Here is a 22,240-nt window from a genome sequence, read left to right on the forward strand (position 1 = left end):
AAACACACTTACCATATACGTTTTTCTTTTAATGTTTAAATATATGTATATTTTTAATTCGTTCAATGTAGTTATCTCATTCAGAAGGATAGTCGCGTTTTATTTTACTTTTGATATGGGTACACATTTCTAAGGTATATATTTTAAATGAATGTCTTTTAAGTTTTCACTCGTACAATAATATATATTAATTAATTTCAAAACATATATTACCTATCTTTAAAATAATGATAATATTTGCATATTGTTCAAATTTTGCACATTTTACGTAATACCATAATCATTTTAAATGTAAGTACCTCATTGTTATTAAAAATTTCTTTAGTTTTAAAACATGAATCAATAGTCTATAAAAAAAAAAAAAAAAAAAAATGTATAAGTGTAGCAGGTAATCTACTACATATGGCCAATCTACAAATTGAATATAGGTGATAAACCACGAAATATGAATTCACTTTAAGATTAAATTTGAATTGATTTTTATTGATTATTAAAAGTTATAAAAACTTGGTGTTTATGTATACATAATAAATAATTATATTCATTCACAGAGCGGGATTTAGAGTAGCTGCCTCCTAGGTCCTTATAAATATGCTAACCACTTTAGAAAAAAAATGGTATTCATTACAAGCTTGGAGTTTTAACAAATTAATCAATTGAAATAAACAATAACAAATAACACGAGAAAAACATATTTAATAATTTATAAACACAAATTTCGAATAACTTATTCGATGTAATACCAGTTTATATATAATAAACTAATAACTATTTAATAGATAGAATAATATAAGTATACAACTACTTTTAAATATTAGAGTAAAATCACATTTTATGAACTTTACAACAGTACTACTATAATAGATATGTTTAATATAACTACTAAATATTTACAAAATATGATAAATTATTACCAAATAAATTAAAAATTAAAAATTATATCACGTGCTATATGAATGCTTAATTATTAGGGTCTAACAATTTAATACATAAATGTAAATTATCAATAACTAAAAACAAGTAATAGTTTTATACATATAGTTTTCTTAAATTTATAAGAAGATTGTAACTTGTAAATATTGTAGCATAATATAATATAGTGTAATTAGTTTCGTAAATGTAAAAATATAAATATCATATTCTTTTTTTTTTTTTTTTTAATTAGCAATGAAATAACATTTTCAATATTATTGCTAGTTAAATCAATTGTTTTTGCAAAGAATAATTTTTAGTAACTTTTTATTTTTTAATTATCACATTTTAATTTAATATCAGTATACATTTCTTTTAGAATTTTTAGTTGTTCAATAGTTTAATCATAATAGTTACTACGTAGTTTATTCAGAAGACATACCTTTTTCTTAGGTACCTATGCTATTTATTATTAATTTAAAATTATTATTTATTAATGTTATCAAAAGTTTTAAATAAATATTAATAGTTAATAAAGTATTAATTACTAAACAAAACTTTTGCGAAAAGGGGAAAATGAATTATTAATTGATTTGTTGAAGTAATTGAAAGCTTTATAAATTATAATTGTTCATATACAATTATTAATTTTAGTTTGTTTTATACAAATATGAAATAATAATGGTAGATATATTACCAATTATTTGAATTGCGCATTATTATTATCAGTTTTTAATTGAATAGTTTATTATTATTTTTTTTTTTCAATATTTTAAATAGATACTTATTTTATTTTAGAACAAGCAAACAATTTTTTCCCCAATATTTATTTTTATTACTGATTATTATTTTTACTTCTGTTAATGTTTGACAGTAGGTAATAATATATTTTAATTTATACAAATATAATAATGTCCTTTGGCATCAATTTATTATAATTAATGAGTATATTTGAAGTAGTGGATTAAAATGTACCTATTTGACTACAATTTGATTTTATATTAACTTTTTGTGTCCACCTCATTTCAGTTTGTTGGAAAGTGTTTACGAAGAATACATGTTATGTCCTTAAAAAACGTATGAATGTTTATTATTTTATTCTAAAAAAATAAATATTTATTAGAATATGTTTTACGATTTGTCGATCTTGCCGGATATAGGGTGAAGACAAAAAGGATTCGTTTAAATGACATTTTTGTTTCATGATTTTTGTGTACGACTTTTTATGAAAATTTTATTGTATGCTCAGTGATTAAAATGGATACATATAACGTTGAAATAATAAAAATAATAAAAATTATCGCAATGCGTATAATTACTGTCGCCAAAATTCTAGAGAGTATAATCGGTACAGGTACACGGACGTAATTGAAACGTTCCTTATATGAAACGTTAGCGGATTGAAAAGATCACCGAAGGGTAAAGGAAAAGCCGAAAATTCTTTTTCTGCTGTTGACACCCGCCTCCCGGCCCCGAATCAATCAAAATGGGAAGAGTTGTGCTTGTGCAGGTACAGGACGACGCAATGCGGTCCTGCGTACAACCAGGGGGGAAAACACACAGCAACGTCGCCTTAGTCCGAGTGTCAGTCGTTAGCCGTCGCTCGTATCGCACCACAAACCACAAGTTCAGCACAACTTTCTACTGTAGAAACAGTGACGAGATAATTTGTTAATTTTTTTAATTTTCTCATTTTATTCGTTTCACGTTGTTTCCATTTTTAAGATTCGTTGACCAAATGAATTTCGCGCATTATTATTTTTAATGATTTAGATTAGGCCAGTGGTTGGTCGAGCATTTATCACTGATTTGTAGTTTGATGATCGAATTTACTGAGAATTTGAAAATCTGGTAAGAGATTCTATAGTGTTATAATATATTATAAATATTAGATATAAGCGTGTGTTTTAATAATTGAAATTAGCGTTATTATAGTGATACGTATTAAAAAATTACAGGTGAATGATTGGACATATATTTAATAAAATATAAAAATATCAGTTTATTTTTTTAAGTTTAAAGATACAAATTAATATCTTAGGATTTATTGCACGAGTAGACAGAAAAATGGTTAACTTTCAACATAATCTATTAATATTACGAACTCTTGAATAGATAATCATTATTTGCTTATCTTTAAGTAGTTAAAGTGCATTCGTTGAAAACTATATCGAAGTGCTCCGCTAAAACTATACTCTAATATTATCTTTGAACTATAAGTACCTATATATAAGTATACTTAATATAAAAAATGGATTGCTAATGCATCCAAAAAAACGCGATTCGTAAATTAAATATGTAATATACAGTTAATTACGGTTTTGTTTAATTAAAACAATCTACCAGTATGATTTAATTAACAAACAAAATTAAATACGCATTTATTACACATTAAGGTTCTAAAGATATGAGATAATATATTCACGATTGTATTTATATTTAGGAGTAAACAATAATTTAATTTAGAATCTAAGATAAGTGATGATGAATTTGTGTTATTGTTCAAACTTTAGAATGACACATGGAGACTTATTGGTAGTTTTAGAGTGATATACGTAGTAAAGATCTATAGTTAAGCTTCTTTTCATACGTTTTTGTAAATAAAAAAATTATTTTAATAAATAAAAAAATTAATACTATTAATGGATTTATGTGGACTAAGTAGGATTGTAATTTGTAACTTCAAGTTTAGATTTTTCTTGTATAAAACTATTTGTGACTAATTTAGCCACATAACAAATGTATTAATAAATTATATTATGTGCATAATATATTTCTAAGATTAAAAAGAAGAATAATTCTATTATAATATAATAATGAATATCTACATAAGAATATTTTATATAATATCATATAAATTATTTTCATGCATTTAATTTTTTAAATATTGACCGATTCGTAGATGATACATAATATATAATATAGAGCTTACTTTCACTACTTCTGGTTTTCGAACTTTTAAAGATTTTATTTTTACTCCATAAAATACAACATATATATAAATAATGCAATACTATGTAGCAATATATAAACATTTGTTTTTATAGGATAAATAAATACGATAATATAATACACTGAATTACATTATTTTTACATTGCGGCTGTCTGATTAAGTATAATATGAATAATCGTATGATCATTTTAAACTTTATTGTTTTTATTAAGAGTGCCTGGGAGAGCACTGTCCCAAGTAGCGATCGCAACTTAGTAATATTTATCAGTCTAGCAATAATTTCACTGCAGGACATTATTATACACTCTAAATCAGCGATCCCCACTAAGATTTTGGAAAATATTAATTTTTAAAATTAATCGTGGGTCATATGCAGTAAATCAATTTGACCTATAAAGGGGATTTCGTTTGATGTATTTTTGACCGGGTGTAAAAAATATCTAGTTCCTATTTTTTATCATAATAATGAAGGTATGAAAATAATAAGATTAGATAATTAAAATATATGATATATAATAAAATCTCAAAATAATTATTTTATTTTATTTATTTTTAAAGTACAAGATGATTTTAAAATATAAAATTCAGTTTTAATGTGGGTCATACAAAATTTGTTAAAGGACCGCGTAATGGGGACCCCTGTAGCTCTAGATCGTAAAACATATAATAAATTATTCAATTAGAACATTTTCAATTGAATATTATATTATAGCTATTAATCTATATTAAAATTCAAAATAGTAAATATTGTTAAATTATATAAGTTAAATATTAACATGATCCCACTCCATGAAAAAAATGAAAAAATAAAATGAGTTTTAAATACCTATAATTAAAGAAATAAGGAGATTTTCTGGTCACTTGGTATTTCCTTTAAATATACCTATAATCATCCTATCTACAAAGGTAGTTTTATTTCGCCGCCGTATCATTTCACTAAATTTATTAATTTAACATTAGAGTAACTGAATATCACATAAAAATTACAAATTACATACTAATTAATTATATTTATGTATAATAGTTTTCATTTCATACAATATAATAAAAAATTGCATACATCGTTGTTATAAGTATCTTTTATAAAGTTTTAATGCAAAACAAAATTACATTTCAACTTTTTTTTTATAGAATCTTTGATAATTTTATAATTATAATAATTGTTTAAAATAATATAAAAATAATAAATTACTGTCTAGAAACTTGACTGTAATTCCTGTCAGTAAGAATAAGTATAATTATTAATGAATATTAGTATTATTTATTGTGTTTAATTGAGTGATTAAAATATTGTCTTAGAAATTAATTCATTCCATCTGTGGAAGATCGTTTGTTACTTTCTCCTTAAGACAACAGTTCAAACGTAACGTATTTATTGTAAATTCATAAGTAATTGTTTTTTAAAAAAAAAAGGGCATTTCCCTTTATGTGTAGTATAGAAATATACTGAGTCTCTGCCATTATTATTTTAAAACAAAATTGCATAGATACTGATGATTTATTAAACGGTATCTGTACTGACTGTGTTGTCGACTTTGCAGTTATCGCAAGTTATCGACCACGACATACTTTAATCAATTTTATTTTTATAATTATTGGGGATTTATCAATAAATAAATTCAGATAACGTAATACTAAAATAGTTTCAATTGATAAATTTTTCACAACTATATTTTAAAACAAAAATAATTTAAGAATTATGCGGTGAAATGAAATAGTGTCAAAATGAGAAATGATCTCCACAGAATTTATTAAACATCAGTGTTACTGTGAAGGAAAGGTAATTTAAGTCAGAGCAATACTGATAAAGTATTAAATATTTGGTTTATATAGTTTTGAAGATAAAAGTGTTTGGTTATATAGAATTTAAATAACCACAGATTATCAAGCGTCCTTAATTTTTAAATCGAGTAGCTTCAATGTTTCATAATAATAATTAGATTAATTTTTATACACAACTCAATATAAATTATATGTTTTTATTGTTACCTACGTTTAATTTTACATGAAAATATAATATTTGTATAAGATAGATAATGTGATATTGTGCACAACACTCTTTATTTTAATTTCTCGTAATATTTGAAAATAACATAAATATATTGTCATCATTATATTAAATCATAATCGTTCCGTACGTACTAGTTGTGTATTAGGTATATAATATTATTACTATTACATCTCAACGAAAATATTCAACGATCCATAATTAATACATAAAAGGTATCAATCATTATGAGTTTAGAGCAAGTATTTACATTAACGATTTCGTTTCCGACATAACAATTGTATAGATGTTTCGATAACCTTTGCGTAAATCATATTATAGCCAATAGATTACAAACAATTAAAAATAAAATATTTTGACATGGCTTGTAGAGCGACTCCCAAGTTTATAGTAGGTGGGTATTCGGTAAACAGTAATAAGACATTTTGTTTTAAAAATAAATCTCTCTTGCTTCCGAAACGCTAGGCTAATGTATTGGGATGGAAACTGGCTTCTATCGAATATTATAATGTATTATATTATATTGGAAAGATACAAAGTGTACCGTCAAAGCAACGATATCGTCTGCGTGACGCAGAAAACGTCCGTTTGTCTGTGTACACGTCCATATCCATATAGATTGGTAGTAGGTAGCACCTACTTATTATACGCAGAAACGAAACTCGTCACCGTCACGCTGTACAGACAGTTTGAAATGTTATCGAATCAAGCAATTTGTAAGTAAAACTACGTGTAAACGACGTATATCTTAGGAGAATGCGATTAATCGTCAGTCAATGTATAATAAACGCTACATAGGTATCTACCTACTTACATCCATTATCGTGTATTATATTATATCGTATAATAATATATAGGTACTCGAAAAGTGCTGGCGAAATGAACATCAGAATATATAATAATATATTATATAAGATATTATAATGTATAAACGTTCGTAATGCTTGTTGGCAAATAATATTACGATACGAGATACCGAATAATAGTAATAATAATATAATATACTACACACACAAATTCTATAACGTTAAATCCATATTATTGTGTACTAGTTTGCGTACAAATGTACAATAATTTAGATAATGAGATTGTATTTCATAGTTTGTATATGATATTGTAAATATTGTATCGACTAACTATGGCGTACATTATTAGTGTAAGTGCGTATTTATAATATATACATTAATAAGTACCTATATATACATATTATCATTCATAATATACACAATCATACAGAGTAATTTACCAAGCACTATACTCATCTCCATTTTTTCCATTAATAATAAATTAATATTGAAAAAAAAATATCTAAATTTTGATATTTTTGAATATTCGATTATATTTGAAGACCATATTATTTTAAAACTCTTGAAATTTTTTACCGCTTAAAGATAATTCTGTTGTGATACAAATTTATATTCTTTAAATAAGAACACTACATTTTTGCTGTATGTAAATTAAATAAAGGATAATTTGTTTTGAAAATTGTAACTAATAATTAATAAGTATGATAGTCCTTAAAAAAAGGTTTTTCAAAGATATAATTTAGATAAAATATTGGTGCTAATATTTATTATGCTTTAACGGACTATTTTTACAAATTATAAATACATTTTGATACATTATTACTTTTTACTGTTATTTTCAAATCACTATTATCTTCCAAATGTATTATCATAGATATAATAATATACAAAGTTAAATAACTTAGAAATCATTAGTTCGAATTTTGATATTCTTCCGTTAAAATGTTTAGAAAATCATCCGCTAAATAATTTAAAATATGAAAAGGGGTTCTCAATTGAATAATAGAAGTTTATATCTCCATAAGCAGTCCAAAAATTATCAATAATTTGTAAATACGATCTTTAAGTAAATTTAAAAATTACAAATATTAGATTATTGAAGAAAAGAAGAACCATGAGTCTACTTGGTGAATCATCCTGTGTGTAAATGGTATGTGAAGTGACGTGATGTTTGTACATATCTATAACACTACAATATCATATTTTATAACTGTTTCGTTGTATTGATAAGAAAGTCGATAAATCTGTCTTTCATTAGCCACGTCAATAATTGCCTTTGCTCAATATGGGTACCTATACATATTTACGTATAATTTAATAAAATATAACATGCTTAAAAATCGAACGTAGAAGGCAATAATAATAATAAAACAATAAATATATTTCATGAGGGAGTAGACCGCTATGAAAAATATATATTTTTAGGTAATTTATAATGTATAATATGCAAAGCTTATATAATATTAAGTATTAACGGTTAAAAGAAATGACTGAAAAATATCTAAAAAGTAACTTGTATTACTATGTATGTAATCCACAACGAATGAGAATAAGTAATTACATCTTATTATACGCTTAAAATATAAATGGGTATGTTCAGTGGTGTATGTTACCGAACTTGCCTACCATTGGAAGCTTTTTAGTGTCTCTTTTAATAACTTAATATAATATTCTTTTTTCATGCAATTTCTTAAGTAATTACATGATATTAATCACTGTTTATGTATTATATATATTTTTTATAAATGCAAGAACATAATAAAACATAAAATTCAGTATTAACAAAATGTTCTTGATTGTAGAGCTATAAAATTATCAGTAATGCTATTCTAATTTATTTTTGTAGTAAACAGTTAGAACACAAGAGCTAATGATTAAATTTATCAATCGAAAATGACGTTTAAAAAGAGATTGTTTACTCTTTTTAAAAACAAAAGGATCTTACCCTGCTAGTATTAAAACATGATATGAAAATAAAAAGTTCTATGTGATTAAAACATTTTGGTAAAGAATAGTTATACATTTTTATTTGATAAATGCTTTGATAAACGGTCCACTGGTTTTTTTTTTTTTTCGGAATAATATTCAACTATAGTGTTATAAATTGAATAATTTCATTTTCAAATCATATTTAAAAATTTCACTGAAATTAATTACAGTTATTTATTTTTGTCGTTTTTTCAAACAGAACTTCATTGAAATTTTCTTAGATATTAAAAAAAAAAAAAAATCCAAGCATTGTGTTCATATTTGTTATTTTTCCCTTTATCACGGCGTTGAATATATTATATTTAAGTACATAGAATTTTATAGCAAAGTCGACCGAACAACTGTGATATTAGCGGTGGTGGTCAATGTATTAAATGGTGTATATACGATTGTACGATATATACGATTGAAGTTTTTATACTTATCGACGGTGAAAAGCAAAAACAAAAATAAATATAAAATCGTTTTAATTAGGTAATTATACTTCTGTGTAACCGAAAATATTTTAATTTCGAGTAAACCAGCACCCCTAAATTCTAATGACAAAAGTTCATTATTCCACACTTAGAATGTGCGTGTGTGTGTTTTTTATCGGTTGATGACACGTACTTGACTAGTGGTTGTCAGCATATCAAGTAAACTTGTCAGGCCAGCTCCTGTACAATAATATGTACATAGTTTATATTATATATTTTTTTCTGTTTGATTTGTTGATCAGTGATTCGAGTGACCTGAGTAATCGTCCTACTCTCACGTGATATACAATACAAACGCGTTAAATAAGTTATAAGGATGTTTTGGAAGCATGGAATGAATAGCCGCAGCGTATGGAACAAAAGCAATTAAATCGGTTTTTTTTTCGGGCGCAGCACTCGAGACGATGTCAAAAAAGCTTGGTGCGAGTAACTAGGCAGATCGCCTGTGCGATTTATACACAATATACTTATTATTTACACACACATATAACTACTTATATACTGCATCATACCTGTATATACATATATATTATACAAAAGAGACAAGAGGCGCAGACAAAACAATGTATATCGGCTTGAAACGAGCAAGTGGAGGGACATGGTACTACGATTTAAAATAAATTATCGTGTATACGACATGTTTGTTGTATACTTAAGGTGTGTGTGATTTTGCGACCAATGTATGTATGTGTTTCGAGTGGAATAACGAACTAATTATCATACTACGAGTATTTGAAATAAATAATAATATAAAAGAAGTGCACGTGGTTACACAATATATCATACTAAAATAATGTAATGTACACGCTGTACGCAACAATACAGTGATCATAACGATATTTTAATGCTCTTGGTTCCTAAGCCCGACGTATTACAGGTAGGTGATAGGTAAATATTGTGTTGTGGTAACGGCAATAAATTACGTATGTAGTAGCTTCATTTGTCCGTTTGTAGACGCCGTAATTCACCTATCACGCGAATAAAATTTCGATTCCATTTTTACATTTTCCGACGCGTATACCCAAATATTGTTGATCCGCCGTGTTGAAAGTACGTGATATATTACAATATTTTATCGTTTTTATGTTATAGGTCGACGCACGAGCGTTATCGTCGTCTGTCGGCTTCACGCGATGTTTTCACACCGCCGCTGTTTATTCTGTACAAAAATAAATAGGTACGATAATTGATGTTTAAAGATTTTTCCGAGCTTAAATAACTCTTTACCTACTTGATTTGCGCGTGAATAACATTGACAGACTTCGTCCTTATCGTATATACCGCACCAAAAACGTCTTGTAGTCATTATTATTTATATGTTAACAGTAGTAGTGATGGTGGTAGAAGGTTTTCGATGTCATCGTCATTGTAAAGCAAAAGAATATATATTTATAGTCCTACCGTTTTTTTCATTATTTTATATATATATACATTATACTCAGTGCATTTTTCTTTGAGCAAAATACCACGTAGCCCATCAAAAAAATATAAAAATATCTTTTTGCAGATTGTAAAGACGTCGACATTTCGATGTGACGGCTGAAAAACTCGAGATAGTTAGAGTGTCATCGGAAACGACACAGACGAGGTGACAGTGGTGGAGGTGGTGATTGTATATATATATATATATTATATAGTTAGTAAGACGGGACGCTAAAAATGAACGTTTTAATGCGAACGAGACGAGCTTGGTGTGAGTGTATATATATATGTGCACGTAGAAAACATGCTGTCTAAATTTATTCGGAATTTTTCCACCCCAGGAAAATACGCTCCTGTCATTAGTCCTTATCGTGTACGCGCATCTGCACAATTCGAACCGATTAAACCGAACGTTTCCGTAGAATTTCTCGGTCGGAGGCAAATAATGGCGCCAACATCTATCTGCGACAACGGTGTTGCGGTCATGTCCCGATGGACTTGACAATTTCATCGGTGTAATAATAATGATATTCGTCGTAAATTAAAACGCTGTCGCTGGTCATTGCCGGATAGCTATCCGCACGAATGCACCGAGTGAAGTTGTTGTCGTCATTAAAAAAGAAAACAACGTGACGGTTACGGCGACGGCAAACCGCGGGGATAGTTCGACACGAGACCGTTCTGAGAACGAAGCGCGGGGTCTTGGGCATTGGTAGTGCGTGGGGTAGTGCGTCGGTGGGTCGCGGAATGGGTTTGGCAAGGGGGCGCGCTGTCGGAGTGGTCGAGAATCAGTGGGGTGAGCGCGACCGGAATGTAGACGGGGCTGGTGGCGGTGGCTGACGGCTAGAGAGAGAGAGAGCGAGAGAGAAGATATTGATTTTCCCCCCGGATACGAGTACCGAGTCATTTTGATGAGATTTTTCTTTGCTTTCTCGGACTTCATACACATACCCACAAAATGAAAATGTTGTGTACAAACGATATTTCACGTCGGAGCCGGTCCGACCGTACACAAACCTATGTTTAAGAATTACACTGCATACTATCATGGACAGACGCCTACAACGCGCATTACCTCTAATAGACGAGGACGGCGGCAACGATCTATCAATATCATCTGAATTTGATACGCGAGATGGCGTTTTATTGCTATATTACAAACTGAAACAAAACTTTTGTTCGAATCGTTTCGGTCGATTAAAAATCACTTCGTGCGCGCCGACGACGCCACGCACAACGCCAACGCCGTCCGTCTCGGCGGGATTTTTCCGTCTATTCGCATATTGTATTTTAGGCTTAGGTATGTATATAACAATAATATATAACAGCAATGATGATGATAATAATAATAATAATAATAATGTAATACTTTACACTGCAGATAGTTTGCGACATAGTTTTCGAGTTATAATGTACACGTTAACATTGTTCGTGTTTCCGAAAGCGATCGTGCAGTTTTAATATGGTACATTCCACGGAATCAAAATAATAACATTCTCTAACTTTAGGGTCTTGATAAAGTCGATAAATTCTCCCAAATTGAATTGGTTTGTTAAACTATACTGTCATTAGATTAATTCCGTTCGAAATTACGTCTTAGATTAATGCGGCCCATTGAGTTGTGCGCTATATTATATTATACCTATATATTTTATACTACAGAGAAGTCGTCATGTAGGTATGCGTGTAAGCCATAATATATAATATGTTCTAAGGAAATCTTTCGTTATATTATTTTGTTGTTACAAATTACAATGTGTCTTTCGCGTCCAATCCAAATCGAACGATGGAGTTTAATTGATTGCTGCGTTCGAATTATTTAAAAGCTATACCTACTGTCGATAGGAGTCTATAGTACACGGTACTAATAATGATTAAAAGAAAAACGAATGGCGTACGGATTGCCGACAGTATTAAGTTTTATAGAGGTAATCATTTTGATTAGAAAAACCATTCGAAAAATTGTACACGTCACTCAACAATTTTTCAGCCAATGTATTTTTCATCGACCAACTCTTCGAATCTTATTCGTGCAAGAATATAATAAATGTTATTTTGTTGGTAATAATTTTAATTAATAATATAGTTCTAACTTTTAAGTATTTCAATTGTAATAATGAAATTTTAAAATTAATAATTATTGCTTACGTCTAGATTGGTTAATATATTGTATGGAATTTTTCGTATAAAATAAATTAATAATTACAGTTTTCAATTATATTTATATGGAATCTCAAATATTGTTTTTAATTTAATTTAATAATTTCTGCATTAAAAGTGTGAAATATTAGGTATGTTATATTTAAGAGTGAGTATATGAGTATAAGTATTTAAAAATTGTTCATTTTGAGTAAAATCTTTATAATTATTAATAATAATGTTACACACGACTGCAAAAAAAACATTTTTTGAAATAGTATTATACATATTTGAAATTTTTGTTTATTATTTCATGACATCAAATAAAAAATAAAAATATTCATAACTGATAAACTGAATATCATGAATACCTTAAAATATTATTCAGTTTGTTGGAATAATATAAAAAAAAGTGTACCATTTATATAAAAATACCTAACCAAATGTAGATTCTGGAAATGTTATTTATAATAATAAAAAATATCAAAATAAATGAGGTTTAAAAGTTAAATAATTTAGTAATTAAATAACATAATATAAAGCTGTCTGACTGTTTTCATTAAAAAAAAAAAAAATGTTATAAGCGTTTTAAGTTTAAATCTTACATATTATAAAAATTATTAAATTATTTTAAAATAATAAAGGCTGACATACGTTTTCTGTTGAGGATTCTTTTTCTTACATTTCAACATAAATGTATAAATTATGATTTATCATTAAATTAATATTTAAAACATAAGTTATTACTCAATGAAAATGTACAATTAATTTCAATTATACAACATGCCGGTTCCCCGGTTTTTTTTCCTTAAATTCGATATAGGCACTACGGTTTACATACATGGTACACTGCAAATGTTGTATCTATACGGTTTTTAGATTTATAATGTTATATTATCGATTATTATCGACAACGGTACAGTATTAATCTCAGTGCGAATTTCTTTAAATACAAAAAAAAAATCCCTAAAAGTTCGCTCGCCTACTCCATCATTGTATAGTGACGCTTTATAATAATATATACGCGATAACGTTAGGTATATATTAATATGAAGGTACATTGTATCTGAATTACTGCAATAATTTTATAGAATTTATCATTTGGATCGGAAAATGAAACAAACCTCGACAGTTTCTTCCATTAGTTGTGTCGATGATTGATCGATTCTTTCCATAATATATGTTTATGTGTGCTGCGCAAGATACGCGTATGTGCATATAATATTTATTTTTTTGTTTAGACATACTCCGCAGCACCAGAACGGTATACATTTTTGGTACATAATATAATAATAAATTACGTATACACTTCATTTATATATACATACATCTATCAATAACCCATTTTCACATCCTCTCGCCGTATTGCAAAACACATACACACACGAATATAATGTATGTGACATAATATTATTATTACAACTACTACGCGCGTGTATAATAATACGTGCCGGCCGTCTTCGGCGTCACGGAACATGGTACGCTGCGGCCTGGCGTCGTCGTCGTTGCACCCGCATTGCGGATAATAATATTTAGGCAAAACGTTGAACGGGCAACGCGGAGAAAATTTATATATATATAATATATACACACACCAGCCCCCTCGCCATCACTATTATATTACCAGTGTGAAGGAGGGGAATTGTTAGTGGTGCGGGTCTTAAATTTTCACCTTGAATTTCGTGTAAGTACCATAACATTCTTATATTATAGTATAATATAATATAATATATAATATATTTATGTGAACAGTGTGCAGAAATACCGAGCGTTTTCTCCTCCATTTAACCGTTTTTTAAGAGTTTTGTGTTTTTTGACCCGTGACCCCGTTTTGTGTGTGTATAATGTGTATATATATATATGTGTGTGTGTGTGTGTGTGTGTGTGTGTGTGTGTGTGTATGTGTATTATAATCACGGACATATATATAGCTTCTGCAGCAGTGTATACGTGTTTACGATATCCTTATTGTATTTAGGATATATACCTACTTGTGCATTTGCGTGCGTTTTACACTTAAACCGTATCGTTCGGGCGTGTGTACGGCTAGGCGATGGCACCGGGTACCTAATCAAAATGCCAGTATACCTAACCTGGTGTGTATCTGTGTGTGTACAGATATACTACCGTACTATTATATATATATATATATTATACCCTGCCAAGTCGAAACGCGAAGACAAGTTGCAGAAACGCGTCTTCCTTCCGGAACGCGTTGTGTGATATATTATAATATATGCGGTGGAATGGAAAGGGCGCAGCCCTTATTTAGTTATAGGTGGTTGACGAGCAGGTGGTGGTACCGTGGTGTAAGAGGAGGAGTAGTGGTAAAAAAATGCATTTTAAATCGTGCTTTGAAATTTCTAGCATAATATTATGTACTCGTGTATATACATCGCCTAATTGCCCTGTCAAGAGAAACGCGCAAAACGCTGGCACTGGCATATTGACTAAAATCGACTCGTGTGTACTTATCAGACTGGGGCTATCTTTATAGTTATATGGCATATATATAAACATGTACATATATATATTGCAAGTGCAGGTACAATGTGTGTATATGTGTGTGTGTCTTGTGTCGTGTATACGTAATATATAAATATTCAAAAACTTAATCATCGAATACTTGAAGGATCGTATGTAGTACGGTCTACATTCTATTAATATATATATATATATATAGGGAGGTATCATACGTTTTCTAGGTATATGCCGTCAGTTGAAAGTTTAACAATAATTTGATATCGTCGTCATTCAGCGCGCGGTACATTAATCAAATTGCAATTGATTTTATTACATCGTTTTTATTTTCTCTCTTTTTTTACAAACAATTTAATTATACTCGGAAATTAAATAGCACCGCTTGTCTAACTGGGTTTCTAGGTACGACACGTTAGTCCCCCATATACATTTAGATTGGGATTTATTCGATTAATTTACTTAATTGACTGATTTTGCATGACACGACCGTAAATATAGAGGCATACCTATATTATACGGCGGCTTTTTACGTCAATAATAGCGTGCATTGCCATTTCGAACACACTTGTTCAAACCATTGTGGACGTATTTTTATAGGTACTTATATTGTACATTATTGTACTTTGTATATATAGACCCTTATAAACGGGCAAACGGTTGCGTGAAATATTGGTTTCCGCAAAGAGTTTCTCAAATAATAATCATAACAAAAACCATTATTTTCTATTTACATTTATGACGGTATTAAATCGGTAATATTATATAGTTTTCAAGTTGAAAAGCTCAAAACGACCGGCTGTAGTGGCAAGTCTCATTTGTTCGTCAGATGGTGACTCGTGCAGGTATCGTGCGTTTCGACATTTACGTTGTTCTCATTCTTTAAACGAGAAAACCCGTGCATTATAATCACAGAATATACAATAGCGATTTTTCCATTTTAAATGTATTTGTGGATCTCGTAACCACGGTTCGTTGTGTTTTTTTATCATATGATAATTGTTGTAATACGCGTGACAAGAAAAAAAAAAATCTCTCTAGAAATAACGTCCTCTAGGTAATCCCACCTAGGCGACTTAAGAGGAATAAGTGTTGGGACTATATGTTGGGAAACATTTTCCACGGGGTGCTGTCGAAGGACGATTTCCCCTTTTCGGTCATTTAAATCCCATTCAATTTATTTATTGTATAACGTGTAAACACAGATTGTAAGTATAAAAATATTGTTTTCAATAAATAAACAAAAAAAAAAAAAAAAAAAAAAAAAAATAAAAAAAAAAAAAAAAAAAAAAAAAAAAAAAAAAACGACAATGTAAATAAAATAACATCAAGTAGTATTATACTACGATATTGATTTGAACCGTACGTCATCTTAATACCGGATCGACGTGAGCGTAAAATAGGTGTATATAAGTACATAACAATACATTATACCGTTACGGTATACACTTAATACGACGTGTATAATGTACAATAATATATAATGTTGTGATATAATATATTATATCGTCGGTCGGCCCCGGCGCTCGTGCCTCGTACCCACCACGATTGGGCCGGGTTTCACATGGGTTCCGATCCTCGTCACGTACACACACACACACACACACACACATGCCCACACGCGGGTACACGGCGTATAATAATAGTTGCTGCTAACTACCAGCTTCCTCATTGCATTAACGACGGCAATGATATTACGCGCATCCGAATTTATACATACAGAGTGATCCATCATTTATGCGGCTGCCATCGTTTTTGGAAAAATAAAAAATCGTTTTCTATTATGATGGTTAGTATTCCGTGGCAAAGGTTCGCGGGGTCGTCCCGCATTAAAAGTCTAGATCCATTATTCCTGAATTCTTAATCCACGCGGACGTGGAATAAAAATTATTTTTAGTCAAAAAATACAAAATTAATTTTACAATGTTAACGTTCGACGACGGTGCGTTTAGCACGTTTACGGGCGGCTGCAATACGTAAGGACGTTTTTAGCAAAGTGTTGGCCGCGGTACAACGTAATACGCGAGGTTAAACTATATAGGTGTGTAGTTCGTGTTTTTAGAAAAATTGAAAAACTCTAAAAACCACAACGGTAGAAAATAGAATTTTTTTTTTTTTTTTTTTGTAAGACTGTGGCGTTGTACAAATACTTCAAACCATAAATATATATATATATATATTTATACTGTTTTCAAAAATACAGTAATCTACTCGGAAAGTTCTGCAGTCAGTCGAATGGATCACTCCATACGTATATAATAATGTAACGCCGTGTAGCCGTCGCCCGTTCTCCCACGTCGCGAAAACATTCTTCATCCGCGAAACACTCCGCAGACACACACACACAGACGCACAGACACACACGCGCACACACACAGACACACAGACGCAGACCACATACGCACGCACGCACATCAACACATGGCAATAATTTGGCGTACCGACTTGTCTGTCCGCGGGGACGGGGACACACAAACATACATTTACTAAACACACACTCACGTACAACCGTCGAATCGATTTCCTCTCGCACACACGCGAGCGCCCTCCCGCCCGCCCGCCGCCGCCGACCGTATAATAATAATAATAATAATAATAATGCTCTTTCTCTCTCACTCTTTCTCTTACTCACTCTCTCTCACTCTCTCTCTCTCTGTGTGTGTTACGCGCCTCCGCCCATCGACGCCGTCTCCACCTCATCGCCGCTCAGAATCGTTTATCTTTGCCAGCCGTGGAATTACGCAGGCTTTTAGTGAACGATTAATCACGGTGAAGTGAAGAGGCGCTCGCGTGCAAAATGAGCCTACACCCACACACACCGCGGCGTTTCGCACGGTCGACGGGGTGGCCGCAAAATTTGTGGGCGGGGCGCTGCGGGGGGGGATGCATTCCCCGATGAAATTACGGTTGTAAGTTATGCGGTGTGTAAAACATTTTACAAATTACTACAGTAGTAGTAGTAGTAGTAGTAGTAGTAGTAGTAGTAGTAGTAGTAGTAGTAGTAGTAGTAGTAGTAGTAGTAGTAGTAAAAGTAGTAGTAGTAGTAGTAGTAGTAGTAGTAGTAGTAGTACTACTACTACTACTAGAATTGGCGGAGATGGAAAGAACAGATGGCACGAGGTAGAGAAAATGTTTTGAATAATTTTTACAAACCACATCGCTACCCTTGAAATTACAGGGATAACGTTTCGGGCAAATCAATAGTTTCCTTTTACCTATTACACTAAGACTTACGTACGCATGCAGTATGTAAACCATATTGTATTCTACTGCACCCTATACACATACCCCGGTACATGGCTATCGAGCTCAAACGTTTCGACGCGTTCGGTCCGGTCAATCGACTGTACCAATGTGTAATTTGCAATCGGTCAGAACATTCGATATTAACCGTTTTTAAGAACGACTGTTAAACGTTAGGTAGGTACGTTATTTATTACGCGTTATATATTATGCGATTTTGCTTTGTGACATTTGAAATAATTAGATGAAAATCGAACCGATATTTTACGGGCGGGAAATTGAAAACAAATATCTCTACGGTTGCATAACAAAACAGATATTCTGCCAAGTATATATTATGCCGTGGTTAAATGCCAACTCTAAATCAATCGACGAGAACTTATTGATGACTTACAAAGTTTAGAAAAAGCCTTGAAAAATTGGGCAAAATGCCTGAACTCTACTTTTAATTATTGGAAATTTATTTGGAATTAATTCCGCGCAGTTGATTGATATCATAAAAAAAAAAACTCTCGGATAGTGCGTGGGTAGTAGTTTACTTTGACATATCTGGTCCATTATACAACAATGGACTGAAATAAAGTATAACTATAGAACGATAATACATGTATACATATTTAGTGTACAATATGAATTCGTTTTTTTTTTCAGATCGCATTACGGAGCGCCTGTGTGCGTACTTATGTAATTTATACAAGCAAACGCTAAAAATATTCTGTCTTGTTATTGTTATCTGATGGACCGTTAATGATTTTTTTCGTCGTGTTCTTTGAAACGAATATTATTCAGTGCACAAGATAAAGAAAAATATAGTTTGTTTCGAATGAATGAAACGTAAATATCGTTGTATGGGGTGTTCATAAGTTCAATATATTTTAACAGATACTTAAAGTAAAAGCAATCTAAAAACGTAATCAGTTTATTACATTGTTTATGTCTGGTGTTAAATGTTAATAGATACTCGCGCGACAAGCTTGAATCATTTATTATAAAAATGAAACCAATTTGGCGATTTGATGCTGGACACGATATACATTATGAGATAAGTAGGTTGTCGTTGCGCTGACATTGGAAAATACAACGGTTTATAGTACGTTTTTCAGAGACAGAACTAACTATTTATGGGGATGATAAGTCGGATCTGAAAGGACAGATCCCTCGTTAATTTGATTTGAACTTCGACGGTTTATATTAAGAGTTTATTAGCGCTAAAACTTTATGTTTTTATTTATAGACAATGTGCGTGTAGAGGAGGACGATCGATCATGCAAGCGTAATTATTGCCAAAGCTTGATTTAATTTAAAATTGTGTGACTTGACGAAAAGTGTGTAATTTAACGCGATGCGAAGAACAAGAAATTACGATTCAAACGATTTGTCGTTCAGTGAATTTTTGATAAATAACACCAGAGACATTTCAAAATAAATCTGAGTATATATTTCTTTTAGTTTTCTGGTGCATTTAAGTTATAGTTAAATATATTTAGGTCTACCATTCACTCGGACGCCATCCAAGGGAATCTGCCTCGTAAGCTAGAGAGGAGATGGTGTCGTGATCTAAACCGTAATTAAAAATTCTAAAAAATTAAACAAATTTTATAAAGTGTCGCCATTGGGTGGTTCTTTTCACATGCGTCTCATGTCGAAAATAAAAATAACTGTATACATGCTTATTGCAAATTAAATATTGAAGATTGTTTGTTTTAAAATAAAGTTAAAAAAAAAAAAAAAAGGTTTAACATTGAAATAATTGATATGTACTACTTGCTGCCGGTGAGTAGTAAATAATTTAGAATTGGAAATACTCGAGTTTTATTGTGAAAACACAATTCATGTAGATTATATTATTATGTTAGGTTTATTTTAAATAAAAGTAAAAAAAACTAGACCAACTTTTAAAATTTAGACAGCAGGAGCTTTAATCTGGTTTTAGGTAAAAAAAAAAAATGATCATGTACTTCACTGATTAAGTGATAACATGTTATCTATAAACTTAAATTTACTTTAAAACTTATATAATATATTTAAATTAATTATTTTTGTTTAAAATAGAACTTACAATCCACAGTAATACTTATTATTTTATGGATTAATAATTTTTTTTTCTGAAAACTTTTAAACTAGATTTATGTTAAATTATTAAATGCTAACTTGTTCATTCATTTCCAGTGCAGCATTTATGGTGTTAATCAAATTATTTTTTAAATTTGTGAGTTTATTTAAAAAAATAGTTTAGATTTAATTAAAGGTTCGAAAAGAATCAGTGGTGTTAGTAGCAGCCTTGTGATAGATTAAAAAAAAAAAAAAACAAAAATTAATTATGTTGAACTGAGAAAAATAGCCAAAGTTTTTATTGGGTTTGGTTTTTCAATAGTGATGTGAACATTTTATACAGCAAGTAAAAACAATAATATTGTGTATTTTTACAATAATAAATATTTACTTGAATTATAGGTGTATGCAGTGTTTTAATTATAAAACTGACTTAAAAGTTAAAGGTACTGTCTACGCGTACAATATTTTACGATTTCGGTTGAAAAAACGTCGTGACGCGAGGTTATGCTTCGGATTATTGTCATTTCGAGACACGTAGACGCAGGACGTGGCGGTGTCTTCGGAATATAATAAATTATTGTTATTTGACTTTTGATTAACCTTTATGGTATTATATAATACTATTAGTTTGCTATACTGTCATGGTGGTTTTATTATTAGTTTTTAGTTGGTTATTATTGGTTGGAGGGATTCACCGCAATCGTCTAGCCCCGTAGTTTTACGTATATGTATTACGTACGCGACGATATATTCAATATGTTTTTATATCATGGATGTTTATAGGTACGTAATAAATGTTTTGTTTGTTCTTGATTCAAACTTAAAATATTTTACACACGATTCACAGATCCACACGACATTCAAGCTTATGTATAGAATGAGTAGTGAGTATCCTATACGATAGTAATAATGTAACAAGCGACACTTTTTGTCGTGACAGCTTATTTACTTTAATATATTGTGGCACATTTGATTTAATATGTTAATCCAGTACCTACTTATACAAAATGATTCACCAAAGATACTCACCTCATTTTTTTTTCTTTAGTAATTGATTAAGATTAAAAATCTGATTTTTGTAATTTTTAATTACACTTGAAGACTATATCTTTGAATACTTGAGATTTTTCGTAAGATTGAAAGATATAGTCCTTTAGTGATACAAACTTTTAATTTTCAAATGAGAATTCCTCTTTGTTTCTGTAAATTTTTGAGTAGATATATCTTTTAAACATTTTGATGAATTTTAATTTAAATACATACAATGGAAAAAAAAACATTTGCCCCACAATTTACAGAAAAAGAAGAGATTCTCATTTAAAAAGTATAATTTTATATTGCCAAAAGGCCATTGTTAATTAGTATAAAAAATCTCAAGTACCTATTAAAAAAAAATAGGTTTTTCAAATGTATTTAAAACTTCTAAAAATCATATTTTAAATAACTCCAATATTAAAGTAAAAAGGGGGGAGTGGGTATCCTTAATGAATTATCCGTTCATCCTTTTATAGTACGAGTATTTTTTTGAATAATAATAATAATATCTATTACTTTTGTTTGGGTGTATCGAATAATAATTGTACAACGATCTAATGGAATTGATAATGTGCCAGTTGGTAAATAAATTGTACTACAAAAATGGTCACAACAATCGTATGCCTAAGACCTCATATTTTCTGGCTTCAAAATATTCTATCCTTTCAAAATAAAAATGATAATAAAACAAATAAACACATTTAATCATTTAAAAATATTATAC

At 29.9% G+C, this 22,240-nt stretch overlaps 1 protein-coding gene across 2 annotated transcripts in view; it reads left to right on the top strand.

The window, feature by feature from the left end:
• The first annotated feature begins 2,482 nt into the window (after positions 1 to 2,482).
• Positions 2,483 to 22,240, top strand: part of LOC112602765 (acetylcholinesterase-like) — a 32,506-nt gene continuing 12,748 nt past the window's right edge. Inside the window, exon 1 of one of the 2 annotated variants that reach the window (XM_025351075.1) lies at positions 2,483 to 2,763. The gene's annotated coding sequence lies outside the window, so the exon portion shown is untranslated. Of the gene's footprint in view, positions 2,764 to 18,027; positions 18,105 to 22,240 lie in introns of those variants that run through there. The other variant, XM_025351076.1, reaches the window with a different exon arrangement.

The sequence above is a fragment of the Melanaphis sacchari genome, unplaced genomic scaffold (assembly GCF_002803265.2).
Source record: "Melanaphis sacchari strain LSU unplaced genomic scaffold, SCAv2.0 Contig8_pilon_pilon, whole genome shotgun sequence".
Lineage (NCBI taxonomy): Eukaryota > Metazoa > Arthropoda > Insecta > Hemiptera > Aphididae > Melanaphis > Melanaphis sacchari.